Source organism: Chlorocebus sabaeus, chromosome 7 (genome assembly GCF_047675955.1).
Source record: "Chlorocebus sabaeus isolate Y175 chromosome 7, mChlSab1.0.hap1, whole genome shotgun sequence".
Classification (NCBI taxonomy): domain Eukaryota; kingdom Metazoa; phylum Chordata; class Mammalia; order Primates; family Cercopithecidae; genus Chlorocebus; species Chlorocebus sabaeus.
In genome coordinates, this window is record NC_132910.1 from 107,009,288 (window position 1) to 107,019,393 (window position 10,106).

Below are 10,106 nucleotides of genomic sequence, written 5' to 3' on the forward strand. Positions count from 1 at the left end.
CAAAAATTAAATTCTCATGGTGCTTATTAGTCCAAGATTAAGAAACCAGCAGATTTGGTATCTGGTAAGGGTTGTCTTCCTGGTTCATAGCCAGCTATCTTCTCATTGTGTTCTCACATGGCTGAAAAAGTAAATGAAATCTCTGGGGTCTCTTTTATAAGGGCACAAATCTCATTCATGAGGCTCTGCCCTCGTCACCTAATCACCTTCCAAAGACCCCATCTCCTAATAAGATCACCTCAGAAGGTAAGATTTCAACATATGAATTTTGAGGGAACACAAACATTTAGATATTGACATTTTGCTGCTGGTCTCCAAAATTTATATTCTTCTCACATGCAAAATACATTTATTCTATCCCAATAACCCCCAAAGTCTTAACTATTCCATCATCAACTCTAAAGTCTAAAATATAAAGCCTCATCTATTAATATATATCATCTAAATTAGTAATGAATGAGACTATAATTCATCCTGAGGCAAAATTTCTCTCCAGCTGTGAACCTGTGAAACCAAACAAGTTATATGCATTCAGAAAATAGTGTGGGACAGGTATAGGATAGACATGTTCATTCCAAAAGGGATAAACAGGAAGGAAGGAAGGGGTACTCGATTTCAAGAGAGTCCAAAACTTACTGGGGCAAACTTTATTACCTTTTGAGGCTCAAGAATAATCCTCTTTGGCATGCTACTCAGTCTTCCAGGCCTACTACAGTGGTAATGTCAGTCCTCTGGCTTGGTAGAGATGGTCCCACAGTGGCTCTCTGCCTTAGCCTTCTGCTGGGGTCCCACAGATCTGTTGGGCTGGGTCCAGTGCCCTTGGCTCACCCAGGCTGAAATCATGGTCCCATGGCTCCAGGTGTTTTAAAATCTAGGTGGAGGCAGCTGTGCCCTGAAGGCTCATGCATTGTGGCCTGTGATGGGAGTGGCAACCCTGATCATCTCTGAATCACCTTCAGAGTTATTCTTCCCTTGTCTTGAGAATAACATCTGGCCTTTGCTGAGATGACTGATAAATACTAATCTCCTTATCAAATGGACAATTGGCCACATTCATAGTGTTCTCATTTTTTTTGCAATATTGGTAGGCTAAGATTTTTTTTTTTCAAATCTTTAAGTTCTGCTTTCTTTTTCCTGAAAAAATCTGTTTTTAAGCCATTTCTCTCTTCTCACGTTTCACTGTAATCATAGTATAATACAGGAGCTAAGCTGCTTCTATATTGGCTTTCAGTTGAAGGCAAGCCATACTTTCACCACTTTGCTTAATAATAGCTTCAGCTAAATATCCAATTTCATCACTCACACTTTCCACCTTCCACAAAACACTGGAGCATGAATACAATTCAGCCAACTTCTTTGTCACTGTGTAACAAGAATCACCTTTCCTCCAGTTTCCAGCAGCATGTTCATTTCTGTCTGAGACTTCATCAGAATGGTCTTTACCATCCATATTTCTACCAACATTCCATTCATGATTACTTAAGTATTCCTTAATAAGATTGAGGCTTTCTCTACAGTTTTACTCTTTCCTGATTCCTTATGAGAATCACCTTTAAAGGTCTATTCATAGTATTGTAAGTTGTTTTTTTTTTTTTTTTTTTTTTAAGTATGCACCTCAGAACTCTTCCAGCCACTAGTCATTATCCAATTCCAAAACCACAACCACATTTTTAGGAATTTGTTATAACATCACCTCCATTTCTCAGTACCAATTTCTGTCTCAGTTTAGGTTGCTATAGCAGCACACTATACACTTAATGCTTCAGAAACAACAGAAAGTTATTTCTTAGGTGTCAAAACCCCAAGATTGAGGCAATGGCAGATTCTAGTTCACAGATGGTCATCTTCTTGCTGTGCCCTCACCTTGGGGGAATGGGTGAGGGAGCTCTCTGGAGTCTCTCTTATAATGGCACTAATTCCACTGAAGAGGACTCTGCCTTCATGAACTAATCACCTACAAAATGTTTTCCCTCTTCAAATACCATCACATTGGGAATTAGCATTCAGCATATAAATTATGGAGATATTAACATTCAGTGTACAGGACTGCATCAGGATTAAAAGTGATTTACCCACTACTGTTACATTATTACAGTATTCTGTATTTTTTTATATATGTATCTTTACCAGTGAGCTATATACTTTTATATTCCTCTTTAGCATCTTTCCATTTTATTTTGAGGAACTCCCTTTAGCATTTCTTTGTAAGGTTGGTCTAGTAGTAATGAACTCCTTCAGCTTTTGTTTATCTGGGAAAATATTTATCTTTGTTTTTTTTTTTTTTTTGAGGAACAGTTTTGCATTATATTATTCTTGGTCAGCTGGTTTTCTCTTGGTGGTGGTAGTTTTTTGTTGTTGTTGTTGTTGCTTTGCTGTTTTGTTTTTTGTTTTTTTTTTCTATTTTCCCAGAACTTTGGATGTGTTATTCTATTCCTTTCTGGCCTGCAAGGTTTCTGATAAGAAATCACATATTCTTATGAAGATTGCCTTCTATATGAAGAGACTTTTTTTTTCTTAATGCTTTCAAAATCTCCCTTTGTCTTGGACTTTTGACAATTATGCTGTTTCTAGGTGTGGACATCTTTGTGTTCATTCTCATTGTGTCACATGGGCTTCTTGTATCTTGATAATCATTTCCTTCCCTAGATTTGAGAAGTTTCAAGCCATTTTTTATTTAAATAAGATTTGTAACCTTTATTCTCTGTCTTCCTCTGGGACATCCATAATGCATGTGTTGGTCCACCTGATGATGTCCTGTAAGTCTGTTAGACTTTCTTCACTGTTTTTTGTTCTTTTTTTTTTTTTTTCTCTTCTACTGCATAACTTCAAATGACATGTCTTAAAGTTCACTGATTCTTCTGCTTGATCAAATCTGCTTCCTTTCATGAATTTTTCTGTTTGGTTATAGCATTGTTTAGCTCTGAATGTCCCGTTTTTTGTTTTATACATTTTCTTTCTCTGTTGAAGTTCTCCTTTTATTCATTTGTCTGATCTCCTTCATATTTATTTTGAATTCTTTTTTTGATAATTAACATTCCTTCATTTCTTTACTAACAAATTTCTGAAGCCTCATAATGATCATTTCAGTTGAGCCATATCCCCTCTTTGTTCATGTGTCTTATAACTTTGTTTTGGTATTCACACTTTTTATAAAACAACCACATCTCCTAGTCTTTTTGGGTAAGCTTTGTACAGGACAGACTTTCACTAATCAGTCCAGCTAGAGTTTCTGGAAGTCCTTTAATACTTTTCTGGTTCTGTGGACTTATGTGTTATTTAGATTCTTAATTAGGGGGATTTGGTGGTTTCTTTTTTTTCAGTTTATATTCTCTTGTTCTCTCTCACATCTATGCTATATAATGGATTATGTGAAGTAGCATCTCCTTTTTTATTCTCAGCAGAGCCCCAGGCATTTAATGTACCTTAGATCTCATCAGTTGGACTAGACTCCATTCATTCAGGTAGCACCCTAAAAAGCTGGAATATTAGTCATTCTCTCCAGTATTCTCTTTACTCACAGTGGGAGAGGTTGGTGATTTGTATTGGCCTATACAGAAGATCCTCTGGAGTAACAGTAACCCACTAATGTCTTTTTTATTTTTGTTTTTGCTTTGTCCTTGTGGCTTCCAGGCATGTAGAGCTATGTTAGGTCCCATCAGCACACTGAGACAGGCTAGATAGAAGCCTATTTAGGCAGATGCCCTTAAATATCAGAGCATTACATGTATAGTCCAGTGTTCTCCTTACCTCCCTAGAAAGAAGTTGGGAGCTGGGACTTTCTTCCCAATCATGTGGTACTGTCCCGGGGCAGATGCTGCGGCAAGAAGGTGCCACAAGTTTTCCCTCCAGACTTGATGTAGCTAGTTTCGTGCTTTCTTCAGTTGTAGCAGCCACTTAATTAACTTCTGAATTTCTCAAAAAGATAATTTATCTGTATATTGATGCTGAATTGGTGTCTGTCTCTGCATGAAGAAGAAAGATCTAGAGCTTCCTATTCTGTTATGTTTCTGATGCTATTAAGGGCTCTCCATTTTATTGGTACATAATAAATACTGATTACTAGATTGCAAATCATCTATTGAAGGTATACATGAAGAAGTAATTTAGATATAAAAATAAAAATGTTTCAGAGTTAGAAACATATATTAAAATATATAAAACTGTGTAGTCAATGTAAGTTTTGTAAACACATGTAATACTCAGACATGTATGTACATATACTCACATGCATATATTATTGCATATATAGAGAAGATTCCAGAAAAAAATCATTAAAATGACAATAGATAGAAATATTAGCTAATTTTAGTTTCACTTTTGATGGTATTTGATTTTTAAAACATTCTATAGTCAACATGAGCTAGTTTTGTCTTTCAAAAACTTAATAAATATGTGTTACTTGGAGGAAGAAAGGAGGAAGATATTGGATTCAAAGAGGACATTCGAAAGAAAGAATTCTTTAATTACTTTATACCATTAATTCTTACTTTGTCAAGGTCATATGATGGTGTGACATTTGTAACTTACTTATTCTGCATGCTGACTGAAATGTACTGCTGAACAGCTATAACATGGCTTTTAAAATGGATTAGAGCTAAATTATTCATGCTACAAACCATATTGAGAGTTGATGGCCCCCAAATTAGAATGCCAGTACATGAATTTTATGTATGTTTCCTTTCCTTCAGGGAAACAGCTTATACAACTTACTGAATATAGCCACAGGTAAGAAATGCTAATAACATTTCCTTCTTGAAATGCCAGGTCTTTACAGTGGAGATAAGGAGTAAGATGTTGACGCCTTGTAATTTTATGTGCTAACAGGATGTTTCAGCAAAGTATCCAGAGTGCTGCTTACTATTACCGTAAGAAAGACAGGCTTTTCTTGACAATGAAAATGTTTGATCTCACTGTTCACACAGAACATAATTAAAATACAAATACAAGTGCAAAATGGCACTGATTCCATATTATTTTTTTTAATTTTTTTTTTTTAAATAATATTTATCACAGGCTTGGCCGGGGATTATTGAGATTTTGCATAGTCTGTGGAGAGAATTGTTCATTTTTTCTCTAAATTATAAAAGAAAAATATAAATACATGAACATAAAACTCTTCTTTTGATTAATAAAATAAAATAGTAGTTTTGAGAATTTGCATATTAACTTGAATGCTTAATGAATAATCAGTTAGCTACATGTGATAAGCTTAAGCCTTATTCATCTCAGTTAAGTCAACAATCAGAAATGGCATGAGGATGAAAATACATCTTTATTAAGTAAGAAGTTTGGTTTTTAGCATCTAGTCAATGAAATGGCTTGCTCAGAGAATTACATTGTAATTCTACACAGCTATACCTGGCCAATAGTATTATAGCTGACACAATACTTATATTACATTCCTTGTTTTCAGTGAAGTTAGAGAGCCTGGGACTTGTTCAAAAAAATGAGATAATGTACCAATTTTTTGATTAAGTGCAGTTCTAGAAACTGGAAACAAAGTTGAGGAACACTGCAATCATGCTTATCTGAAATTAGGAAATCTAGCGACAGTACTTTTACCAGTGATACAGAACTAAACACCAAACCTGGATCCAACAGCCTTTGAAATGGGTTTGAATTATATGCATTCAGTAAAAATGCACTGAAAGTGGGACCTGTCTTTGTGGGATGAATTCTTATGCTTGTTGATTACACCTTCTGTGAGCTTTAACCTCGCACACCAATGAAGGATCATTTACATAATCATTTTGGTTTGTATTATACATGAGAAGATAGTCAGTATGTACTCAGTGTAGCCTCATGCCGCAGACCGGGCAGGAATGCATGAGAAAGTGCAGGGACTTTCAAACAGCCTCTGCATAGTAAGTTAAGAAGGTAGAAAAAAAGACTCCAGACAGTGCTAGCTCTAAGAACAACTCTAAAATAAGAAGAATTTGTCCTTAGTCCATTTTTATTCTATTTTTCCATGCTATTTTTTTTTCCTTCGGAAGGTGAAACGTCTTGCCTTGAGCCAGCTGAGAAAGTTCTTCATACAGGCTTAGTCCTCCCAGACAGCTCCCTATGTTCTGACTTTCATTTTCATTTTATTAAGATACATTTATTCTGAGCTCTATTTGCTACTTGTTTAAAGGCATTTTGGAATGAAATAAGCTAAAATACTCTTGCTTAAATTATAATGAACTAATATTATAGTTAATTTGTTATGCTCCTGGCTAATCAGGGGAGCTTAGGAGTGGAAAGATGTATCCAATTATTTCCACAGGTATTTGCTGAGTATCTGTCACTTCCTCTGCACTGGAGAGGCTTCTGGAAGGTTATATAAAACAATTAGCTGCCAACTTCCTTAGAAGAGATAACAGTTTAATCACAATGCTACATGAATATACTTGAAACATGATAGTAGTTTGGGTGCTAAAGGAATTCAGAGAAATGATAAATTTCTGTTGACACGAGAAAAAGTATCTGAAGATGGCAGGATCTGAGTCAGATTTTAGAGGATACTTGTAAGAGAAAGGTAGAGTGTTTGTAAGGCACAGGGAGGCCATGAACAGGGAGAGTTACCACACATCCCATTTTGTCTGGAATAAACCTAGATATGACTGCTGTCCCATTCTAATTTTTAATAGCTTCCCCTTTCACTCTCAGAAATGTCTCACTTGCACAATAGATGATACATATTTTCATGAGCAGGTCTTATCAATGGGATAGTGTAATACCAGGATAACTAAAGGAGAAATGCTTTTGGGGAATAGAGGATCATAAGGTTGGATTGAGGGAGTTGAGCCGGGTTATATGGGCTCCTATGTTTAGACATGATGGGGTAGACAAGAGGAAAACAACTTGTTTTTGAGTTGAGTAAATGGCATGATAAAAGTGATCTTGAGAGATTAATCTAGTATAAAGTAACAATAATTAATTGCATGTGTATATTTCTCTTTATTACTTAGACCGTGGCTTACTTAATACCAAAAGATAGCATAGTCCATGAAGCCTTGAGAAAAGAACATCAACTTTATATCTGTAACTGTATCTTTGTTCAGTTACTTCTGTCTTTACATATTTAGCCATGCACTATCTTGAGGACCTTTAAATGATTAGATATTCCTGCAGCCAATTAAGCTGACTGAGTTCCTTTCCTCATGGGGGCCCAGTGTGCAATGGCTGCAAACAGCAGCTTCCCTGGTAGTGATGCAGCCTGTTTGTTGTATGGATTGCTCTAAGGGACCTTGGAGACAGTCCTTTCAGATGGATGTTCATGTTTCTGACCTTGCACTACCCCAGTGTAGGCTCCAAACAGGCATGCAAGGTGCCATTGGAAAGCCCCAGTGCACTGTGGCCAGGGTTCACATTGGCCAAGTTATGTCCATCTGCACCAAGCTGCAGAACAAGGAGCATGTGATTGAGGCCCTGTGCAGGGCCAAGTTCAAGCTTCCCAGCCGCCAGAAGATCCACATCTCAAAGAAGTGGGGCTTCACCAAGTTCAATGCCAATGAATTTGAAGACATGGTGGCTGAGAAGCGGCTCATCCCAGATGGGTCAAGTACATTCCCAATCATGGCGCTCTGGACAAGTGGCAGGCCCTGCACTCATGAGGGCTTCCACTGTGCTGCCCCCTCCTAATACTCACCAATAAATTCTACTTCCTGTCCACCTAAAAAAAAAAAAAAATGCTTTCACTTCAATTTCCCCTCTTTCTTACGTACTTTAAGTCTGTTATTTTAATTTTATCCTGATTCCCTCAATAAACATTATTAGTATATATTTTTAAAAAAAATGATTAGATATTATGAGGAGAGAAACACTAAATGTAATGAAAATATAACACATTTCCTAAAAATGGTGTTGTTCCTATTTTTACTGATAGTTTTTTAGTTTATAATATACTTTAAAAAATAACTTTTGGAGCCTATAGTCATGGAGATTATGAAGGCTTCTACTCTGGAATCCATCTGTGAAGAATTGACAGCAGTGTGCAGGAAAATGGTGAGTCATAATCCTGTATGAATAATCCCAACAAAGATGTAAGATACAATAAGTAGAAGAAAGGAAAAAGAACAAAAATGATTGACTCTCACCTATTTCTAGCCACTAATATAAGAAAAATTTTGGTGAGATTCATCAGTTTGGGCCATTTAAAATAAATGCACTGTACATTAACAGGTGGTTTACTTGAACAATAAAAGTGCCACTTGTTGAGCACCTAGTTAATGTGCAGTAATCTTCTAAAAAAACCCTACTAGGTAGTATTAGTCTCCACATTTTACAAGTGAGGACATAGCAGCTGGAAGTGGTGGAGTATCTGACCCAGTGTCACTCAATAAGTGGAACAGTCAAGACGTAGACTAAGGGACTTTTCACCTGCAGAGTTCATTCAACCACATCACCCAGGCATCTCTACATCTGAGATGAAATATTCAGGTTGGCCAAGACTTTCAAATATTAAAGAAAGTATGTTACTGAGAAAGATTTAGAAAACTGCGTCTTCAGAATATTATCAGTAACTTGACAGTTAGAACAATTAGGGCAGAATTCAAGGCTGAAAGATGTTTATGTAACAATTTTTTATAACCGTATACTAATTTTAGATGGATTTCTTATGAAGAGCTGTAAGAACATGCCAGTTGAGGAGGCTATGTTGACAGAGCACTGCAATCTATGACAGTCACTTTACTCATTTAATATTGTAACTCATGATTCTAAATGATATAAGCTCATCATGTTGAGCTTCCAAATCTTTAAATCCAATATAACATTAGTTAAAATTACAAGTTATTTCTTGGAACCTCATAAAATCACTATAGAGTTTCTCTGGAAAAGTAGACATTCGTGAATAATTATTATAAAATTCTGAGGGAGAAAACCAAAATGAAAGTAATGGTTTGCCTGCCTAGCAAATGCTTCAATATACTTTATAACTCACCTGGACTTAGCAACATGGTATCACAGCACCAATTCCCAGGTCCAAGTAGAGAGATCAGAAAGATAGAAGAAGAGAAGCATTACAAACCAAGGGTGAATACAAAGATTATTCAGCAAATTGTGCTGGGCCAAATGACTTACTACTTGGAAATAAGTAAAGTTGTATCCTCAGATCAGTCTTTATAACAAAATACCAGGTGCATAAAAATTTTCAAAGGTAAAAAATGGATCATAAAACTTTCAGAAGAGAGGTACTTTTTTGTTTTGTATAATCTTGGCATAGGGCATGAAACCCAGAAATAATAAAAAATAAAAAAATGTTTATAATATTTCTTTAAAAATTTACATTTGGAAAAATAATTCCATCAGCAAAAATACAAAATTTGGAAAATGCAAAAAGTATAAATTTCAAAACATACAAACTATTCAATTTGTATGTACAGTATGCAAACCAATATCTTTTATATAGGAAAGTACTTATAAATCAGAAGGTAAAGGGTCAAGCTTCTATAGTTTTTTTTAAAGTATGAAAGGTAAGGACAGAATAATGAATAGTGTCAATCAAAAGAAAATCAATATAAATTTATACAATAATGAAATATTGCTATTGCTATCATTATTGCTATTCCATATGCTATTCAGCTATGAAATCTGCAGAGAATACAAAAATTGATAAGACTCAGTATTTGAAATATTTGGACAAATCAGAATTACCATATAACATTCATGGGAAGGTAATTTATTGATCAGTAACTATAAATATTTAAAATGTTCAAGCAATTTGATGTATTAATTTCATTAAAAATTTTGTAACGTCATATTCACATAAATAAACATTCCATCATTGTTTATTTTATAAGAAGAAAAAAACATGGAATGATCTAGATTATAATTTCTAGGAGATTGCTTAAATAAATGTTACATTCATATAATGAATCACCAGGTGGTCCTTATAAAGAATGAGGTAAAATATTATAAATTGATATTGAAAAATGTCTACAATATTTTACAAAGTAAAAATATGCTACTGTCAGAATATCTTACATGATATGAACTCATGATTTTTTAAAAAAGCATAATCTCATTTAATAACTTAAATGCCTGTATTTAGTTAATGAAGAACATATTTGTTTTTTTTTCTTTTTTTATTATAATTTAAGTTCTAGGGTACATGTGCACAACAT

General features: G+C 34.9%; 1 non-coding gene across 1 annotated transcript; it reads left to right on the forward strand.

The window, feature by feature from the left end:
• Window positions 1-7,107: 7,107 nt before the first annotated feature.
• Window positions 7,108-7,241, forward strand: LOC119624033 (small nucleolar RNA SNORA70). The gene has a single exon (XR_005240122.2). It is a non-coding gene; the product is annotated as a small nucleolar RNA SNORA70 (small nucleolar RNA).
• Window positions 7,242-10,106: the final 2,865 nt, after the last annotated feature.